This window comes from Hordeum vulgare, chromosome 5H (assembly GCF_904849725.1).
Source record: "Hordeum vulgare subsp. vulgare chromosome 5H, MorexV3_pseudomolecules_assembly, whole genome shotgun sequence".
Lineage (NCBI taxonomy): Eukaryota > Viridiplantae > Streptophyta > Magnoliopsida > Poales > Poaceae > Hordeum > Hordeum vulgare.
Genome location: NC_058522.1, coordinates 255051516 through 255074380, shown reverse-complemented (window position 1 = coordinate 255074380; position 22865 = coordinate 255051516).

Sequence of the window (22865 nt, the reverse complement as noted above, 5' to 3'; positions counted from 1 at the left end):
TCAAAAGCCACTTGCAATCGTCAAGTATGGGTTAGAATTCCTCAGAACAAATGTATATACCGCATACATCTGATGAAAGAATTTCCTAACTTACTAATGGAATTCCCACCTAAGAACTTCTGAAACCTTTCTTGATTGTGCAATCCAATTGCGGGTCCAGGAACGTACTCGGTGTAATCAGCTACACCTTTCCTGCAACTTTTCAGAACACAACCGAGAAGATCTGCAAATTCATCTATCTCAGATCCTCGAAAACACAATGATACATAGTATGGCAGTACATCCTAACACTCTCACTAGTACTGGGGATGCCGGCCTATCTCACCACTACTAGTATTGAAGCAACTTCGAACATCCTCCGTTCTTAGATAATAAGAAATCTGAACAATAACGCTGTGCCCAATAATCCCCTGGAGCTCAACTCCCCGGAAGAAATCAAGTCGGATAGGAGGCACCAAGACAGAACTCCGTCACATCGGTATCATATAGATACCAAAATATTTGTGTCATCCTATGAACAGTTTGAGCGAGAAGAGGAATAGTATGAATATTTCCTAAGTCGTGAACCTCACCAGAGCAAGGAAGAGGAATAGAAAGAAACCTACTCTCCGATATAACTAAGACTCAAAATAGTTTTTCCCTAGACTCGACTCGGCCAAGTTCGATCAACCAAAGGCTCATATGGTCGTAAGGCTCTGATTACCAACTTGTAACATCCAAGATGGTGCTCTTTCCTTATTTTGGGGCGAGACCTCAAAAACAGGAAAGCGGCGCATCTAAGCATTTCGCAAGAACGGTAAACATTGCAATACATACAAGTGGGATGAGTAATAAGATTTGGCTTACACTCACCACATATTAAGTTACAAGATCCACACTACATTTATTCAAATCATTCAGAAGGCAGGGTCCAACTACGGACAAGATAAACAGCAAAATCAATGTTCCCGCCTCACTAGGCCCACGATCACGACCAAGGATCTCTAGTCATCGGGGTACGTCACGTACATACGGCCGCTGTCCTCGTCAAACTCCCACTTCAGCTGAGTAGCCTCGAAAACATATGGATCTGCTTCACATGTACCTGTGGGGTGGTTGTAGTAATCAGTGTGCCACAAGGACTTAGCAATCTCATGACCGTGATAGAGAGTCTAACTAATTCATTGGGTAAGGATGGGCGTATGTGTTTGAGTTTGCAGAAGCACTAAGCATTTATGGTGGCTAACTTACGATAACATGAAGTAATTTGAGTGGTCTACGCTTAACGGTCGTGAACTAAGAATAATCATGAACATCTACTTACATCAGTCATAAACCCACCGTGTTCTCGATCAGAGAAGGAGCTCTGAAGGAAACAATCAAGGTTACACACACAGTTGGTAGGTTTTGATTTAAGTTATTTCAAGTTGTCTAGAACCGTATGTTAAACAAAATTTCCATGTTTGCCACATAACCGTGGCCATGGCTATCCGAAAGATTTAACCTTGCAGGGTTGCTCCAACTAATCCATCACAAATTACCACAAGCTGCATAGAAAGCCTCGATCATGGAACTCGTGATCTCCTCGGGTTCCTTAGTGGAAAACCTCAACTGTGAGAAAAACCCAAAGCATCACCGGAATCCCGATGCATAAGATATATCGTTAAGTTAAGAACAAGTGCAGCAAGACCACCCGGTGTGTCTATGCATAATGGATGATAGCCAAAAGACTCGAGTTGCCCCGAGGTGGCACCACCGACTGCTAGGTGGGTGGACCAACACTCATGAGGAGCACTGGCCCAGGGGTTGATTAATTTCCCTCGGGGTAGCTATTCCATGTGCTTTTTATTAGTTATTTGGCAAATTTAAAACCAATGATGGGTCTTGCCACACAAGTCGCACGACTAAACGATTTATTAAGGGGGTCCCCATAACAAGCCTGAGCGTGTTAGGAGCGCTCAATTATGGAATAAAACACGAGTAGCTGAAACCAAGGCGGCAAAAGCGGAGAAAATCACTGGGCATAAGGCCAGGCCTTCCGCCTTTTACCAAGTATATAGGTGCATTAATTAAATAGCATTAAATAAGATGATAATCAAATTGCCCATGTTATCACATAGACAATCTTGCACCTGCAACTACAATACTATAAGATGGTTGAGCAAGCACTAACTAAGTGAATCAATGTTCTTCTAGGAGGTGAAGGGTTAGAGGTTTCATGGCAATATTTGGAGGCTTACTTATCACGTGGTAGGCAACGATAAGTAACGATGTTAATGATTGAACTAGGCATAACAAAGCTACAAACAGTGTCCAGGTCACGATCATCTTATTTAAACATGCATGAAGATGGCAGAAATTTATGCATCAAGAGAAAATGGTGCAAAAACATACAAAGAACGTCGTGAACCGACTTATGGAACTCTCGAAAACTACAAAACAATATACAGAAGACAACAGAGACAAAACAACAATATACCACAGGCTATGGGCATTCACTTGGCATTCTAAGGGTGCCATTAGAGTAATCACAAAATTCCAGGTGGAATAGAGCTAATGATCATGCAAATCCATCAAGCACAACTCACACAAAGGCCAAAACAAAATAGCGCACAATCTGTCCACTAACAGCATGACACCACTTTGCACAAAAGAATTATTATAGCTAAACCCGTCCAACTATTTCAACCAAGGCATGAAATCAAATCTATCAAAAATTATTACAACACCCAACCAATAGCTAATTCACTAGGTACAAGAATCACTCGCTACCATGCTCTAAACATGGCAAAAATCATAACAGTTCAGGACATGGTGAAAATCACATATTTTCACTGGCAGGTTATAACCTGAAGCATTTTGACAGCAACGAAATAATCCATGTGTCCCAAAATAAGTGACTCATACTTTGTATGAAGTTAGTAAAAAAGTTGTACTGAAGCAGCGACACTTATTTTGGGACGGAGGGAGTACTATGCTACACCAAACCTCATGGCATGAAATTTAAAAGGGTGATTGAGGACAACATATGCTGCAAAACACTACCAGTGAGCTTGGGCTAAATCCCCATAGAATACTTGCTAGCATCAATTCAATAGGGCTTGAAAATGATAACAACATCTCAGTCTTAGTCAAAATCACAGAGTTTGACTAGCTGCAATTTTCATCAACATAGCTATTTGACAAAGAAATAAACTATGATGCGAGGTCCTATTGACGAACTTGTGGCGGAAAGTTGTAGAGGAGTTAAATCACTACAACTCATGCCCCTTGAGCAAAATCTAAGGAGCAACATAATTATGGGAACCATCAACACAACATGGGAAGAAAATAATAATCTCCAACACTTAGAAAAATTCTAGCATGTGAATCTGCAGCAACTTCTTAGCTACTTAACAACAAAGTATCCACTCATCTACAAGACTATCATGGCAAACAAAATTACCAGGGCCTTGTACCCACAAAATGCTAGCACTTTCATGTTGACACAAACTCCAAAGCATGCACATAATAAATACTACAAAATTCACAGAATGCCACCTCATCACAAAATAGAAGTTTTGCAAACTTGCTCAAAAGTAAAATCCAACACCATCATTGGATTCCTTAGGAATTCGTCCCCAAAATCATATATCACACTCCTATATGCACATGAATAAAACTAACAGAAAACAGAAAAGAACAATCACCCTAAAATTGACTTATATGTCACATGAAACCCCAAACAAGAACATGCAATTATGGCAATTTCCAATTCTGGACACTTTCCTGAATTGGAGATTCCTACACATCAAAATAACAACACAAAAAAAAAACTAGCAAGGGGGTCCCACTGGTCATAGACACCAGGGCCCCAAGAGTGTGACATGTAGGCCATGTGGCCCATTGTCAGTAGCTCTACACACAAATGCACACACGGATTAAAAAGGGACTCAGGGGAATTCGAACCCACAAACCCCTAGGCTACGGACAGACTACTCGGGGCTAAATTGAGGTATACCATGTCTGCACCCTGGCGCAATAGAGGAAAGAATAAGAAGGGGGGTTTATGCTCGCGGGGGGGGGGGGGGGATCGAACCCGCATCTTTGCGGTGGTGCACTGGCTCTAGCTAACATAACAGAGCCCCTCTGTGCCTTGCTGCGGCAGAGGCGCTCGTCGGCGATGATGAGGCCACGGCGAGGGTGATGCACAACCACTACTGCGATTGTTGTTGCGTTGCATCTCGGCTAAGCCGGCACCTTCTATTGCCGCTACTGCGATGCCGCTGCTACTGCTACTGCATGCCCGCGAAATGACGGCGATGACGCGCTACACCAAAACGGAGGCGAGCAAAAGGGGCGGCAAGTGTGGCTGCTTACAGAGGGGGGACACATCATGGATTAGATGACGGTGATGGGGACGACGGCGATGGGGATGACAGCCTGCTGCTGCTGCTTGCCGGAGGTGGAGACGAAGGGGATGACGCACTCGTGAGGATCTTGGCATCTCCACTCCACGGAAATGGAACCGTCTGGGGACGGTGGAGCTCCTGGCACCGATTGCAATGACGGAGAGGCACCCTAGGCCACCGGCGACGACGATGACTCCACGGCCATGGCAGATTTGCTCTGGTTCGGCTCGAAACACAGGAGAGGGAGAAGACGGGAGAAAGTGGCGGTAGCGATGAGGAACCCTAGGAGAGGGTGCGGACATCGAGGGGTTAAATAGGCCAGGGACGACGCGGCTGCCTCGCCACCGCGGCCATGGAGGGGGCCCTGCTCGCCCTCTTTGTGAGAGAGAGCTGGAAAGGGGAGGAAGAAGAGAGACGCGATCGGTCGCTGGTAGGTGGGGCCGCGCGGTGCCAAGATGAAAAGGGGAGCGCGCAGGAAGGTTGTGGGCTGCTGCTGGGCTGGTTGCGCGAGGGAAGGGAGTGGCCCACGTGGGCTGCGCCACTGCTTGCATGCTGCTTCCCTCTCACAAAATAAAACACACTGGAATCCAATTCGTTTTGAAAACCGCTGCAACTAAATTCAAACCCGCACTTAGTTTGAAAAGAGGTGGAGGAAAATAAATATTTTCGAACTCCCAAAAATGGCCTTCATTTTATGAAAATAGATTTGAGATTTTTAGAGTCAGCAAAATAAATACCTTTAAACAGCATAAAGCACTGGTTTAAAACAAAACCATAGGAAGAAAACCCCACAAAAGCTAAGTAACACATCCACAATTTCTAACATAATTTAGGAGTAGGTCCAACATTTTTATTTGGCAAAACAGAGACGTTCATCACAGCTCCAAATAAAATTGGAAAAGAGGGTTTTCCTAGTTTGAAGAAACCAAGGGTTTGCATGGTTTGAAATAAAAACAAAGATTTTACAAGTAGATCTAGGAGTCCCTCACCACCTGCACACACTTCACCACCATTCACATAGCACATCACACACCAAACAAGCAAGATGAACCAGATGACAAAATGATGTGATGATATGATGCCATGATGCCATGATGCCGTGATGCAACAAACAGGAAGGAAAAACTCATCTCATTTCAACCACAACATGACAAGTTGGAAGGTGCCATACATGGAAAGATTACATAAAAGGAAAGGGGTGCACTGGGGCTGTTACACTTCAGCTCTCCCATCATAGACATTTGTTATTGTTGTTTTATCATGAAGCTCTACTCATCACTGTATCAGTTCTTAGTACATCCGAAGATAATGTCATCAACATAGATTTGACATAAAAATAGTTCACCATGATATGATTTAGTCAAAAGAGTATGATCAAGTGAACCAGGTTTGAAGCCTTTATCCTTGCGAAATTCCTTGAGTGTGTCATACCAAGCTCTTGGTTCTTGTTTGAGGCCATACAATGCCTTGTTGAGCCTTTGGACCAGATGAGGGTATTTTGGATCTTCAGACCCTGGTGGTTGAGAAACATAATCTTCTTCCTCAATCTTACCATTTAAGAATGCACTTTTGACATCCATTTCGTATAAGAATATATCATGATAGTTAGCATAAGAAAGCAATATGCATATGGATTCAAGTCTAGCCACACATTCAAAGGTTTCATCAAAATCAATACCATCAACCCGTGTGTAGCCTTGAGCGACAAGCCAAGCCTTGTTTCTAACAACTTGGCCAGATTTATCTTGCTTGTTGCGGTAGATCCACTTTGTGTAGATGAGATTGTGCTTACATGGACGGGACGCTTGACTAGCTCCCATACGTTGTTGATCTTGAATTGATAATGCTCTTCTTGCATGGCTTGAATTCATTCTGATTCCATGAAGGCTTCATCTACCTTGGTGGGCTCTGAGATAGACACAAAAGCAAAGTGCCCACAAATGTTAGCCAATTGGTTAGTTCTTGATCAAGTGAGAGGACATGGTGCATTGATGTTCTCGAGCATCTCCTCTATTTGAACTTCATTTGCTACACGAGGATGACTAGGTCGAAGATTTTGGTATTGCTGAAGAGCATTGTCTTTGTCAGCAGCATTATCTTCACGAGCATCATTGTATTTGTGATGGGTTGGTAGATAAATGATGACTTCCTTGATAATTGGTTCCTCGGGTATGATTTCACTAGTACCAATCAGCCTAATAGCTTCATCTGAAGGAGGTTCGTCTAGCACATGAGGCACGTGCTATCTTTGCAAGCCATTAGTTTCATCGAACCGCACATATAAAGTTTCAATAACTTAATTGTGGAAAATTTTGAAGACTCTATAGGTGTGCAAATATGTTCCATAACCAAGCATAAAACCCTCATGTGCTTTCGGTGCAAATTTGGACGTGTGGTGTCGATCTCTAATGCAACATTTTTCCCCGAAGACTTTGAAATAATATACATTGGGTTTCTTACCAGCCAGTAGCTCATATGAATTTCTATTGAGGAATTTATGAAGATATACCCTGTTGACGATGTGTCATGCACGGTCAATGGCTCTAAGCTAGAATTTTCTTGGCGTCTTGTATTCATCAAGCATAGTGTGAGCCATCTCAATAAGTGTCATGTTCTTGTGCTCTACAACGTCGTTTTGTTGTGCTATGTATGGAGCAGAGAACTCATGAGTGATACCAAGTGAATCAATAAAGGTATCCAGACCCGTATTCCTGAGATTTGTTCCATTGCCATGCCTGATATGCTTGATCTTGACATTGTAGTTGGTCATGCACCTGTTTGCAAAGAGCCTGAAGACATCCTGCACTTCACTCTTATAAATTAAGATGTTCACCCATGTATATCTAGAAAAGACATCAACAATTATGAAGCCATATAGATTTGTAGTGGTAGAGAAAGTGGAATGGTGAGTACAGTCGAATAAGTCCATGTGGAGCAGCTCGAAGGGACTGTAAGTCGTCATGATAGTCTTCGAGGGCTGTTTGTCCCTCGTTATATTCCTAGCTTCGTAGGCACTTCATAGATGGTCCTTCTTGAACTTAACATCCTCGATGCCAATGATGTGGTTCTTCTTGGCGAGTTTATACAAGTTTTTGATAACAACATGTCCTACCTTCGATACCAAAGCTAACATTCTGAAGCCTTTACTAGAAGACATGTGGTCCTGCAGAGAAGTCTACCATGTATAGATCACCTCTTCTAAAACCTTCAAAGACTTTGATTTTGTCAAATGCCATTAGTGCAATGCATCGAAATCTTCCAAAGATGACAAGCATGTCAAGATCACAGAGCATTGAGACATGCATTAAGTTGTATCCAAGGGACTCGACAAGCATCACATTTTCCATGTGCCTATCCCTTGAGATAGTAAATCTGCCTAGTCCCAACACTTTGATGCTGCTTTTGTCGGCAAATGCGATGTGATCTTTGGTTGGAGGTCAAAGAGTTGACTCCATGAGTAGGCTTCGATCACCAGTCATGTGAGTAGTGCATCCATTATCCATGATCCATTCACTTGGACTGGATTTGTCTTCCTGCATTGATAAATAGTCTTGTTCACCAAAGCATGCATCAACATCATGCATTGATGAAGATATTGCTGCGAGAGTAATAATAACACTAGACAATATAAATGGTAACACCATTTTCATTAGTTTTCTTCCGTCTAGACAAGAATGTTTTTGGGTCTCTAGAGATAGTATTCGAGTTAGGCTTCATCCTCTCTAGAGACCTGATGTCGCATGAAGATATTAGTTCTTCTTAACCACGCTCATCCTAAGGGGTGGCTTTGAAGCAATGATATGTAAAGCAGCATCAGAGAATTTAGGAGATGTGGCCCTAATAACACGTTTCACACGAGGGTTAGTATACTCAAATGAATATGCAAAAAAGTTCTTAGATGGGTGAAAATGATGTTTCATTCCATAATGTTGATATTCACGACACTTTTGAGTCATTCCCTGCGAAACATAGTTGTTAGTGTGATCATATGAAGACCTTTGTCTTCTCGAAGACATTGATCTAGGCCATGTGTTCTTCTTGAGAGATGTCGTCGTGACATTCACGGGAAGCTTCTCAAGAAGACATTTGGGAACCCATATCCTGTTCCTGGGTGAACCATTCCGACAGTTAGTGCCACTAAACCTAGAAAATACTTCACCATTTTGGCATTTCAACAATTTATAGTTGGAATCAAAGGATTTATCAATTATGATAGGATTAGCATAGGTAAAGCCACGTAATATGGATGGATCTACTAAGGGGCCCTTTGCAGCAACCCATGTGGTTTTGGGGTACTGCTCAGGCTTCCAGTATGATCCATAAGCATTGATGTTTCTTTCGAAACAAATACCCTATTTTCTAGGATTTTTGTTCAGGATTATCTTTTTGAGGAAATCACATAAGATTTGATGTCCCTTCAGACTTTTGTACATACATGTCTCAAACAATGTCTTCAAGATGTCATTGTCATGAGTGATAGCATTGGCTTCCTCTGATGAGGGGTTATATACCACAAATACAGTCAAAGATATTGCATTTTCAGAAGTATTTGAACATTCAGAAGTGGAATCATTAGCTTCACAAGTAAGCATGGAGCATCTAATTCATCCTGAGTGGTACTGATCAGTTCAGCAAGGAGTCAGTCGTTTTCCTTCTGAAGATCCTCATAAGCCTCTTTAAACTTTCAAGGTCAAGTTTTCTTTGAAGATATTCAAGAGAAAGCTTCTCATGATCAGTTGAGAGAGAGTCATGAAGATTTTGGAGATCCTCAAACGTTGAACGAAGATCGCACATATCTTTTTCCATATCTTCATTCAGACTCATCTCGCTGCACAACAGGTCATCACTTTTCTCTAGAGTAAGTTGCATTTTTTCCATAGAGTTATGTTGCTTAGTAGCAATTTTGACAAGTTTAGAATAGCTAGGTTTCAAGTTATCACCGGTTTCAGCTTCGCTACCAGAGTCATAGCATGAAGATTTTGAGGATGCCTTGGTGCCTTTTGCCATGAAGTAGTAGGCTGGAGCATTGTCGTCATGACTGGCTTTAGTATTGATAAAGTGATCATTGTCTTCGGAGTCAAAGACAAACGAGGCTACGAATGAAGAAGTCAGTTTGAAACCAGCAACTTTAGAATCACACTCCTCCTCAGATTGTTCTTTAGCTTCAGAACCAGATTCAGCATCAGAATTCATCTGCTTGCCAAGGGAAGCATGTGCCTTGGAGCACTTCTTATGCGATGAAGACTTATGATACTTCTTCTTGTCATCAGAATCATAGTTCTCGCTCTTCTTCTTTGATTCCTTCTCCCATCGAGGATAATCAGTGATGAAATGACCTACTTTCTTGCACTTATGATAGGATTGCTTCTTGTTGTCATGCTAAGACATTTCACTATATTTCTTGGAGTCGCGCCCTCAAGACGTTGCAAAGCGTTTTGACTAGTCAAACTTTTGGAACTTTGGAACAAGCAGAGCGAATTCTTTGCCAAAGTCTTCGGCACCATCAGAACTGCATTCAGATTCGCCTTTAGATGAAGATACAACCTTTTCCTTCAGTGCATGAGAACGACCATAGGTGGAACCATAGCTTTCCCTTTTCTCAGCTTGCTGGAATTCATGAGTGTTGAGCCTCTCAAGTATATCAGCGGGATCCAATTCCGTGAAGTCAGGTGTTCTTGGATCATGAGGGGAAGAGTGTCAAAGGAACTTTCAAGAGATCTCAGTAGCTTCTTGACAACTTCATATTTGGTGATATTAGTGGCGCCTAGTGCATTTAGCTCATTTGAGATATCAGTGAGACGATCAAACGTGAACTGGATATTTTTGTTGTCAAGCCTCTTGAAACAGTTGAATAGGTTGCGGAGCACATCTACACGTGAGTCTCTCTATGATGAGACACCTTCATTGACATTGCATAGCCATTCCCAGATTTGCTTCGTCGTCTCAACAACACTCACACGACTGTATTGTCCTTTGGTCAGGTGACCACAGATGATGTTCTTGGCGGTGGAGTCCAATTGAGAAAATGTCTTCAAATCAGCAGTAGTGACACCTTCGCCAATCTTGGGAACACCAGCCATGACAACATACCAGAGGTTGTTGTCAATGGCTTCGAGATGCATGCGCATCTAGTTCTTCCAGTATGGGTAATCAGTGCCATCGAAGACAGGGCATGTAGCAAAAACCTTGATTATCCCTTCAGTCGACATAGCTAAAACACAGAACAAGGGAGTACCTTGCTCTTGTACCAATTGAAAGTGCTAGTTATCGACTAGCAGGGGGTGAATAGGTGATTTTTATGAAAAGCTTTGAAACAATAAATGTATTCAAAGTTAAGTGGAAGCAATACAGGATCAGGTAGGGATAAGTATCAAGGATCTAAGTAAAGCTTGCAATACTATGAAGACATCCAATCATGCATAGGATAGTTATTATGCACACTAAGATATATCAAAAGATAAACTTAGGTAGTTTGAGGATAAACAACACTTGGGAATGTCTACAGAGAATGTTTTCGGGTGAGATGATAAACAGATGGATTCACAATACAATAATTATAGAGAATGAATGATAGAACTAGTATCTTGACAAAGACACAGGATTTGCAGGACAAGTTCGAGTTGTTGTGACAACTGTACGTCTGGTTAGCGAGGCTTAGACCTTGTCTTCACCTTGATCACCATGAGCTGAAGTCTCTCAAACAATGCCCAATTACTCAGGTAATCTTCTAGGGAGACTTGTAGGGGCTCTGGGACCGGTGTACCCAGTCCTGTGTGCCTCCGGCCCAGGGCCCAGTGCATGTTGTGGGCCGATGGATGCTCCTCACCAAGGCACAGGAGTACGACCCTCGCTAGGTCCCCTCCTAGAGAGATGCTGATCACTGAAGGTTGCCGGGGACCTGCGGAGTCCCCCTCGAGGCCGTGATCCACGTTGCACGGCGCCACAGTGAGTGCGAGCAGGCATGGACAGAGAAGCTTTCCCCTTTGGTGTTAAGGGAGCCAAGCCAGCAGCGGGTTCCCAAAGCAAGCCCCCCAAAGGTTTCCTGATCGATGCAAGAGGTCCAAAGTTGGGGGCTCGATATGGCGGAGGTTACCCCCGAGCCCACGAGCGCGTCATGGCGAAAGGATTTTGCATGTGAAGATCACCTTTGTCAGGGCAGGCCGCAGTCCTGTCCCATTTCAAAATGGCCATTGTTGCGACCCTTCCCACCAAGTGTGTTTTAAGGGGAACAGCACCAAGGCCAGTATAAAAGAGAGGACCCTCCTCTGTAGAACACACATTCTCTCGATCCATCATCTCGACTAGGGCAAGAACCCACCTCTGTACTCGTCTTCCACCTTAAGTAATCCACACAAGCAAGATTAGGTTTTTCCACCGCAAGGTGACCTGAACCTCGGTAAAATGCTCATGTGTTCTTGTTTACTTCCTTTGGTTCGAACCATCTGAGAGTCGCGGTGAAGTCGAGAGGTAGAACAGGGTAGGATAGCAAGCTGACCGCAAAGTTTGAACCTTTGTGGGTCTGCACAGCTCGAATTCTGACATTTGGCGCGCCAGGTAGGGGTGCGCAGCCATCCTTCAGCTCTAGTTTTGCTCCCTGCTTCACCGACCCCATGGACGACGCTCGTCGTGTGTGCACCAAATGCAGAGCGGCACGAGTCGTGGTGACCGCGCATGCGGACCCTCGCACCTCTCGTCACTCTGTTGGGGCCAAGGCCGCGACCACTGACCTCGCCGCCAACGAGCAAGAAGATTCATATGTGCACCCTTCCGTGCAACGGGAGGGCCGCACCGCCATGGCTTCCTCCTCCCACACCTATCTCAAATGGGTGAACGCGCAAGCAGCGCTGCTCATGGTGCGCGAGCTGCTTCGCTACCACCCGGCAGACGCCGGGTACAACGCATGGCTAGGCTACCTCATCGAGCTCATCATTGCCATCGGAGAGGCCCAGGCACCCTCTCACTCACTTCACCCCCTCCATCACGTTATGGAGAGGAGGCTCAGGGAGCGCTGCCGCCTCCTCCACTGCGCAGCGAGCATGCCGAGCCCAGGTGCGACGTGTGTCTGGGGAAACCACATCATGAACCACCACCGCGTGCCCAAGAAGAAGGAGATAACTGCCAGATCCTCTGGTGCGATGCCCCGCTCGACCCACGTGCGATCTTCGAGAAGCAGTGCCAGTGCATGGACCGGTTTGTCCAGGATGACGTGGTGGCAGGGTGCTGGAACCGGGCCGCCCTCGCATGCGGCAGACACTCAAGCACCGTGGGTTACCGGGCCTTCACCCGCGAGCTGTGGAGGGTGGTTTGGTCGCCCAAGTTTAAGCCAAAACTTCCCCCACTCTACAACGTCTCCCTCGACCCCACAGAGTTCCTCCAACTCAATCCCCTGAGCGTCGAAGCGGCAAGCAGTGACGACAAGGTCATGGCGAACTGGCATCCGATGGCGCTCAAATATGACGCATGTTCTTGGCTCCTTAACTTGCCCGAGGACTCGGTCTCTTCATGGAGCGACCTGTGTGAGGTGTTCGTCGCCATTTTCAAGGATAGGCACGACCGTCCCCTCTCCGTCAACGACCTGTGTCGCATGAAGCAACACCCTCGTGAGACCCGCCGCAAGTACATCCAGTGGTTCAACCAGCTGCGCAACAAGATCTCGCGTGCCACGGACGAGGCAGTCATCATGGTGTTCTCTAATGGCGTCAAGGACCTCAAGATGTGCCAAAAGCTTGTTGTTAATGACACCCTGAGCACGGCCATGGAGTTGTTCAACCTGGCCGACAAGTGTGCCAAGGCCGAGGAGGGTCGCCTGTTCACCCACAACAACTAAGAAGATCCACTCGAGTACACCAAGGCCAAGGCCAAGGAGGTCAAGCGCAAAGGACCCACCGTGCTTACGGCTAAACCCTAGAGGAAGCGCGGCCGCAAGCAGGGCATGCCCGAGAAGGAACATCACCCGTTTTGCATCAACCATGACATGCACACCCACAACACCGAAGACTGCCAGGAGCTCAAGGTCCTCCAAGACAAGCGGGTTGGCCGGCACCTCGAGCACAATGACCCTAGTGTTGGCATGGCGGCGTTCGCGACGGCAACAGATGGCACAGCCACAATGGCAACCCTCACCAGGGCTGCTACGAGTAACCTCCCGATAACGTCTGGCATGACCAGCCTCGTGAAATGCGCCGAGGAGGAACGAGGACAACCAACGCGACGAGGATGTCCGGGCCTATCAAGAGCCTCACGCGGTAGCTTCATCCTCGGTGGGGCCCATACCCCGTGTCGGATTTCGGGCTCCGCAAAACCCTAAAGATTCGAACTGAGGACCATGTACGAAGATCTCTCGCGGGCCCGCCTCACCTAACTTGCTACTCATTGGGGATGGCAAAGAACTCACTCGACGGCGGAGAAGACACAGAACACAGCAGTTTACCCAGGTTCGGGCTGCTGAGAAGCGTAATACCCTACTCCTGCTTTGGTGGATTGCCTGTGTTGGAGGTTGGTGGATCACCTAGTACAGTGTTCGAGGGCCTCCGGAGGCTGGGTGGCCTTTGTGTGGTGCCAGTGGGCGAATGAATGTATCGGGTCTCCTATGAAGTAACCTACTCTCTCTATCTATAGTGGCAGTCCCGGTCCTCTTCCCTTATCGTTTTGGTGGGAAGGGATCCCACAACAGCAAATTCTCAAGGGGGACAGGGGGAACATGCTTCCCTTGTCCAGAAGTAGTCTTCGCCTGCAAAGTGGCTCCAGTGCTGCAAGGACGGGTCCAGGGATGACGTCTGTCCTGCTGGAGGGCGGCGATGGCCTTGTTGCACCAGAAAGGAAACCTTTGGAAGATGCCTTGGGAACCCCGGTTCATCCTTGCCCCCTTTGCACTAAAGGGGAAACTCCTGCGTCCTGCTGTCTGCTGCTCGCATGTCCTTCCTCCGCCTCATCCTTGACTCGTGAGGCCGGGTCTCGCCTCGGAATATTCGCTCCTCCGGAGGGGTCATGATGAGGCCCCCTACGGGTCTTGATGTTGTTCCTCCTCGCGAGGCTTGGCCCCTCGCGAGGACCTTGCCTTGAGTGGTGTTGCGCCCGATTGTGCTTTCTTGATGAAGTGGGCCAGCTTTGGGCCGCTGGTAGGCAGGTCACGGTACCCCCATTCCCAAAACATCGACAGTAGCCCCCGGGCCCAAGGCACGCCTGGGCTGGCTTCTCGGCGAAGCCTTGAGGGAGGCTTGAAGCGTCGCGGGCCCAGATGCCTGCGGGTCAGGCCTTTTAAATGGCGGACCCATCTTCTTCGCGCATAACCTCCCGACCCACGTCTGCAAGCTGCCTCCGCCTCCAATCGATTTCACTGCCGGTTCTTCCTCCTGTTCAGTCCGGTTCCCCTCTCTGAGCCCCGCACTGTGTCGTTTTTCCCCTCCGTCCTCCTCTCCATGCCTCCGAAGGGGTCAAAAAAAAGGGGGGTCAGTGGGATCCGATCAATCCGACGGTGCCTTAGCCCGCTCTGGGCCAGCCGACGATAGTGAACTCCGAGGGGTTGGAAAAGGTTCGCCTAGTAGTCGCTGCCGGCTCCAACGAGTGGGGGGGGGGGCTACCAGGATCTAGCCAGGCTCATGGCCTCGGGGCGAGATGGCGGCCCTGGCGATTCCCCTTCACATCCATGCTATTCTTGCTGTGGTACTGCCGCCATTCTCGAGCTTCCTCGTCACAGTGCTCTTGCATTACCTGATTCATGCGCTCTATCTTGACCCCAGGTGTTTTGTTCTCCTCTCAACCTTCGCATTTCTGTGCGAGGCTTTTGTTGGCGTTACCCCTTCCATGGCATTGCTTTGCCACTTCCTTTCTCTTGAACTGGTTTGTGAACATCAATGCTCCGGGTGCGTGTTGTTGAAGGCAGCCGATGCATAAGCCCCAGGGGCTCTTGACGTCGTGATACTGCTGGAGGCAGAGGGGTTCCAGCGACAGTGGGTACCGATCGAAGCGGCCGAGGCGGGAGCTCTGTTCCTACCTCCGTTGACCCCCGCAACACTGAATCAGGGGTAGACGCGTCGGGAGCTCAGTGACTCTCGATTCATGCTGGCCCTGACTCGTTTGGAGGAGCTGAAGCGGGCGGGGGTGACGATGGCGATGGTGGTGCGGGAGTTCATGTGTCGGCGGATTTCTCCCCTCCATCTCCACTCCCGCCTGATGTGGACCTTCAGGGGGCCTCGGGGCCCAATGAGGATCAAGGTTTTTCCGCATCCTCTAACGTCTTGCGTGAGCTCCTCCTCCGGCTGACGGGAGGCGATCCCGAAGAGCTTCCGCTGAACGGTCCTTCTGTGTAAAAGTTCAAGGCCCCGGAAACCCTCATCGCGGAGATGCCGCTCTTCGATGAATGGGGGTTCCTCCCTGGGAGGGACGCGCGCCCCCGAGGGCCCCCGACCTTCGGGGCTCAAGCCTTCGTGAGCACCAGTCACGCTGCCCCTTCCGCGGCCAGGGTGAGTGGTGTTTTGTCGCCTGCCTCCCCGGCTCTTGCTCCAGGTCAAGCCGGGGCCTGCAGTGGCGATTGGCAGACGGCGGAAGTTGTCGTCCCCATCTACAAGCTTCGGTCGTGAGTTGTTGGGCCTCCGCGCCAGGTCCCCCACGTCGTCCGGAATAGGAGTTCGCCGGAGGACGGCCTTCCTTCGATGCGATGGGCCCCGGTGACGAGGAAATGGGTCGCCATGGACGAGTAAGCACTCGAGCCCATTTTTCGTATTTCTTTCAGCACCTCCCTCCTGAGACTTTGTTTTGCAGGCTCCTTACTGGCAACAGGAGAGGCGAGTCAGCGCTGCCCGCCCCTATGTCCGTCGAGCGTCCCGTGGTTTCTTCTTTCGTACTCCGCGGGATCATTCCTCCCAAGCCCCCGGCGCATGAGCATTCTGCGGTCTTGTTCGCCCCTGGCCTGAGGCTCCCCGGGAAGGGGCCATTCCCCTCGCCTGCGGCCCCTCCTTGAGCCATGTTGCACCCCCTTCCAGACCCCTCCTGCCTAGTGTTGTGGGGCTTCAGGGGGAACTTCCCTCTGATGCAGAGCCTACACGGGAGCACCCAGCCCCCGAGCATATGACCGGGCTGCGGGGCCCCTCGTGCCCTTCTCCCATCCGCCATGAGGAACGCGAGAGCTCCTGCTAGCCGCTGGAACCCGTCGAAGGTTCCCGTGCCGCACCGTGGGTCGTACTCCGCACCGTGGCGAACACGCTTCAACGTTTGGGGGCGGGGCTTCCCAGCAACAAAGCCCGCCTAGAAGGTGAGCGTTGATGTCAGTTGTGCTTCCCTTGCAACGGCGCCAGAAATAGGCATGTTGTCGGGAAATAATCTTGACTTGCTCTTCCCCGGCAACGGCACTAGAAATTGTCGTGTCGACGGCACCAGGAATCCTTCAGCTGCGGCTACGCCTTAAGGGACTTCCTAGGCAAGTATGCAAAGGATTTCCCCCGTGGCCTTGGAGCCTTTCGTTGGTGTTCCCTCGAAGCGGAAAGGGTGATGTAGCACCGTGGTGGTAAGTATTTCCCTCAGTTTGAGAACCAAGGTATCAATCCAGTGGAGGAGTATCTCAAGATCCTGCACAAACACAAAAGCTTGCTCCCAACGCTATGAAGGGGTTGTCAATCCCTTATAGATTGTTTGCCAAGTGAGAACTGAAAGTAACAAAGTGAAAAAGCAAAGTAAAAGCGGAGGTGTAAACGATGGATGTGAATAGACCCGGGGGCCGTAGTGTTTACTAGTGGCTTCTCTCATGAAAGCAAGTAGACGGTGGGTGAACAAATTACTGTCGAGCAATTGATAGAACCGCACAAAGTCGTGACAATATCTATGCAATGATTATATCTATAGGCATTACGTCCAAAACAAGTAGATCGATACTGTCTGCATCTACTACTATTACTCCACACGTCGACCGCTATCCAACATGCATCTAGTGTATTAAGTCCATAAGAACAGAGTAATGCCTTAAGCAAGATGACATGATGTAGAGGGATAATCTCAAACCAATAATAAAGAAGACAAGATAATAGCGTGAAACCATCAAAAATTATAGATACGTTTGAGACGAATCAAGCATCCCCAAGCTTAACTCCTGCTCATCCTCGAGTAGGGAAGTGATAAAGAATGAATTTTTGATGCTTTCACGCTACCTAGCATAGGTGTCCTTTGTAATTCCTCTTATGTGACGTGAATGTTCATATCCATTAGATTCAAAACAATAGTTTGCTATTGACGTGGAAACAATAATAATTCAAGCAAACTAGCAAGGTAATCATGAACTTTCGAAATAACAAGGCCAAAAGAAAGTTATCCCTACAAAATCATATAGTCTGGCTATGCTCTATCATCATTGCACAATGAATTTAAATCATGCACAACCCCGGTATCGACCAAGTAATTGTTTCACACCTTTACTTCCTCAAACCTTTTCAACTCTCACGCAATACATGAGCGTGAGCCATGGTTTTAGCACTATAGATGGTGAGGAATGTGGTGGAGGTTGCAAGACAAAAAAGGAGAAGATAGTCACATTAACTAGGCATAACAATGAGCTGTGGAGATTCTCATCAATAGATATCAATGTGAATGAGTAGGGATTGCCATACAAATGATGCACTAGAGCTAAGAGTAGGTGAAAGCTCTTAAAGAAAACTAGTGGATGTGCATCCAACTTGCTTGCTCACGAAGACCTAAGGCAATTTTGAGGAAGCCTGTCATTGGAATATACAAGCCAAGTTAGATAATGAAAATTTCCCACTAGCTATATGGTGGTGACAAAACGAGAGACTCTCAATCATGAAGATCATGGTGCTTAGTATGCACAAGTGTGGAAAAAGTGGTAGCATTGTCCCTTCTCTCTTTTCTCTTCTTTTTTATTTGGTGGGCTCTTTGGCCTCTCTTTTTTTGGTGGGATTCTTTGGCCTCTTTTATTTCCTCACATGGGACAATGCTCCATTAATTATGATCATCACACTTTCAACTCAAAACTTAGAGCAACTATGACTCTATATGGAATGCCTTCGGTAGTGTACCGTGGCAATGATCTAGCATGGCATAGACATCAATGGAAACATCATGCTAGCTATCTTACGATCATGCAATGGCAATGTAGACATGGTGGCACATGTCATGGTGGTAGTTGCATGGCAATATATCTCGGAATGACTTTGAAAAAGCCATAGTAGATAGGTATGGTGGCTGTTTTGAGGGAGGCTAATGGTGGGTTTTGAGCACCGGCGAAAGTTGCACGACACTAAGAAGATGGTGATGGTGGAAGGTGAAAGTGCATCTAAACCATGGACTCGGCATTAGTCATGAAGAACTCATATACTTATTGCAAAAGTTTTATTAGTAATCAAAACAAAGCATTCAACACATACTCCTAGGGGAAGGGTTGGTAGGTATAAACCATCGCGCGATCCCGACCGCGACGCAAAGGATGACAATCAATAGACTAATCATGCTCAGATTTCATCACATAGCGGTTCACCATACGTGCATGCTACGGGAATCACTAACTTCAACACAAGTATTTCTAGATCCACAACACCTTACTAGCATGACTTCAATATTAGCATAACCACAACTCAAAACTAATTGAGATGAATCAAACTTCTCTAACTATTCAATGCACATGAAGGTGGAAGTTTTCGTATCCCTTTGGATAACTACCCCTTTTGAGACTACTTTCAAAGCATAGATCAACTACCAAGCCATGCACTGTTGTGCTCTAAAAGATATAAGTGAAGCACATAGAGCAAAAGTATCTAGCTCAAAAGATATAAGTGAAGCACATGTGAGCTGAATTGTCTACCAAAAGATATAAGTGAAGCTCAACAAAATCACGGTGAGTGCATGTCTCTCTCTCGAGGTGGGAAGCAAGGATGATTGTGACACAACAAAAATAAAATACTCCTACGATACAAGACGCTCCAAGCAAAAAACACATAACACGTGGTGAATAAAAATATAGCCCCAAGTAACGTTACCGATGGATTGAAGATGAGAGAGGAGATGCCTTCCCGGGGAATCCCCAAGCTTAGGCTTTTACAGCATCCTTGAATATCTTGGGGTGCCTTGGGCATCCCCAAGCTTGAGCTCTTGCCACTCTTTATCTCTTTGTCCATAAGAACTTCGCCCAAAACTTGAAAACTTCACAACACGAAACTTAAACAGAAACTCGTGATATCATTAGTACAAGAAAGAAAACCACCACCTCCTTCGGTACTGTAGCAACCTTAAATTCTACTTGTGCTGATGTTGGCTTACTGTACTTTCAATCTTCCATGGCTAATACCCACCGATACTATCCATAGTTTCATCAAAATAAGCAACCAACACAACAAAACAGAATCTGTTAACAGCAGACCAGTTTGTAGAAGTCTGTATATTTCGTATACCTATGTTACTCCAAAAATTCCGAACAATTACGACAGTCTTAAGAATTTGCGTAGCAGTCAGAAACAAAAATAATCAACTCAAAAACTCTTACAGAAAAAAATGAAAATTCTTTTCGTGAGCAGAAAGTTTCTGTCTTTTCCAGCATGACCGAATGATCATCCCCAAGACTAAACATAACGGTTTTGCTTGGCACAAACGCAAAAAGAAACCCAAGAAACACAATCATAACAGAATTATGAAAGTGTGGAAAACACAAAATAGAAAGAATAAGGATAGATTCGTTGGGTTGCCTCCCAACAAGCGCTTTTGTTTAACGCCCTTAGCTAGGCAAAAGGTGAAAATCACATCTGAGTCTAACATACTTCCTATGCATAGGCATTTTATAGGAAAACATATTGTAAAGACAACCAATAGTTGCCATATGCAAGGAAGAAGAAAGAGACAATAGCAATCTCCATGGTAACATGAAAGTTTCTACCATAATATTTTCCCCTCTCATAGCAATTACATGTGGGATCATATTCGAATTCAACAATGTAACTATCACATAGGATATTCTTTTCATGATCCACATGCATGCAAAGTTGACGCTCTTCAAAAATAGTGGGATTATCATTTAAAGTCATGACTTCTCCAAACCCACTTTCAATATTATTGCAGATATCATATTCATCATGAGGTTTGAACAAATTTTTAAGATCATAAGAAAGATCATCACCCCAATCATGATTATTGCAACAAGTAGGGGACATAGCAAAATTAGCATCCCCAAGCTTAGGGTTTTGCATATTTTTAGCATGATTGTCACTAATAGGATTTATAGTGAAACCAATGCAATCATGCTTTTCATCCAATGAGCCCTCGTGAATCACTTCATGAATTTCTTCATCACGATTTTTAGATTCACGCATCTGAAGCAAAACTCCATAAAGATAGTCAAGTGCCCTCAACTCACTAGCAATTAGTTCCACATAAGTGGGTCTCTTAAAGAGATTAGCTAGTGGATGAGGATCCATATCACTAGATTTTCAGCAAGCGAAGATGCAAGCATATTGAAGGCACATGGCACACAAGCGAACAGAAAGCAAGCGAGAGAAAAGGGAGACTGATAAGGCAAACGAAAAAGGCAAACGAAAAAAGCAAAGGAGAAAGGCAAATGAAAGCGGCAAATGTGAAGTAGGGGAGAGGAAAACGAGAGGCAACTGGCAACAAAAGTAAATGCAAGAGATGAGTTTGTGAGACCTACTTGGATAGATCTTGATCTCTCCTCCCCGGCAACGGCGCCAGAAATACTTCTGATGTCAGCTGTGCTTCCCTTGCAATGGCGCCAGAAATAGGCACGTTGTTGGGAAATTATCATGACTTGCTCTTCCCCGGCAACGGCGCCAGAAATTGTCATGTCGACGGCACCATGAATCCTTCAGCTGCGGCTACGCCTTAAGGGACTTCCTAGGCAAGTATGCAAAGGATTTCCCCCATGGCCTTGGAGCCTTGCGTTGGTGTTCCCTCGAAGCGGAAAGGGTGATGTAGCATAGCGGTGGTAAGTATTTCCCTCAGTTTGAGAACCAAGGTATCAATCCAGTGGAGGAGTATCTCAAGATCCTGCACAAACACAAAAGCTTGCTCCCAACGCTATGAAGGGGTTGTCAATCCCTTATAGATTGTTTGCCAAGTGAGAACTAAAAGTAACAAAGTAACAAAGCAAAGTAAAAGCGGAGGTGTAAACGATGGATGTGAATAGACCCCGGGGCCATAGTGTTTACTAGTGGCTACTCTCATGAAAGCAAGTAGACGGTGGGTGAACAAATTACTGTCAAGCAACTGATAGAACCGCGCAAAGTCGTGACGATATCTATGCAATGATTATATCTATAGGCATCACGTCCAAAACAAGTAGACCGATACTGTCTGCATCTACTACTATTACTCCACACGTCGACCGCTATCCAGCATGCATCTAGTGTATTAAGTCCATAAGAACAGAGTAACGCCTTAAGCAAGATGACATGATGTAGAGGGATGCTCTCAAACCAATGATAAAAACCCCATCTTTTTACCCTTAATGGCAACTACTTGATGTGTGCCTTGCTGCCCCTACTGTCACTGGGAAAGGTCACCACATGGTAGAACCCAAAACCAAGCACTTCTCCCATTGCAAGAATCATAGATCTAGTTGGCCAAACAAAACCCAAGACTCGGAGATACTTACAAGGATATAAAACCATGCATATAAGAAATCATCAAAGACTCAAATATATATCATAGATAATCTGATCACAAATCCACAATTCATCGGATCTCGACAAACACACCGCCAAAGAAGATTACATCGGATAGATCTCCATGAAGATCATGGAGAACTTTGTATTGAAGATCCAAGAGAGAGAAGAAACCATCTAGCTACTAACTACGGACCCGTAGGTCTGAAGTGAACTACTCACGAGTCATTGGAGGGGCGATGATGATGATGAAGAAGCCCTCCAGCTCCAAAGTGAACTTTGTATTGAAGATCCAAGAGAGAGAAGAAACCATCTAGCTACTAACTACGGACCCGTAGGTCTGAAGTGAACTACTCACGAGTCATTGGAGGGGCGATGATGATGATGAAGAAGCCCTCCAGTTCCAAAGTCCCCTCCGGCAGGGTGCCGGGAAGGGTCTCCAGATGAGATCTCGCGGAAACGGAACCTTTCGGCGGCGGAAAAGTATTTTCGAGGCTCCCCTGATTTTTTGCGGAATATTTGGGAATATATAGGCCAAAGATCTAGGTCAGGGGGCTGCCAGGGAGGACACTAGCCCTACCACCGCCGCCTCCCCTGGTGGCGGAGTGGGGGCTTGTGGGCTCCCTGGAGCCCACCTGGCTTGGCCCAAAGGCCCCCTGATCTTCTTCCATTCGAAAAAAATCATTTCGGGGTTTTTATTCCGTTTGGACTCCGTTCCAAAATCAGATCTGAAAAGAGTCAAAAACACAAAAAAACACGAACTGGCACTTGGCACTTAATTAATAAGTTAGTCCCAAAAAAGATATAAAAGGTACATAAAACATCCAAAGAAGACAAGATAACAGCGTGAAACCATAAAAAATTATAGATACGTTTGAGACGTATC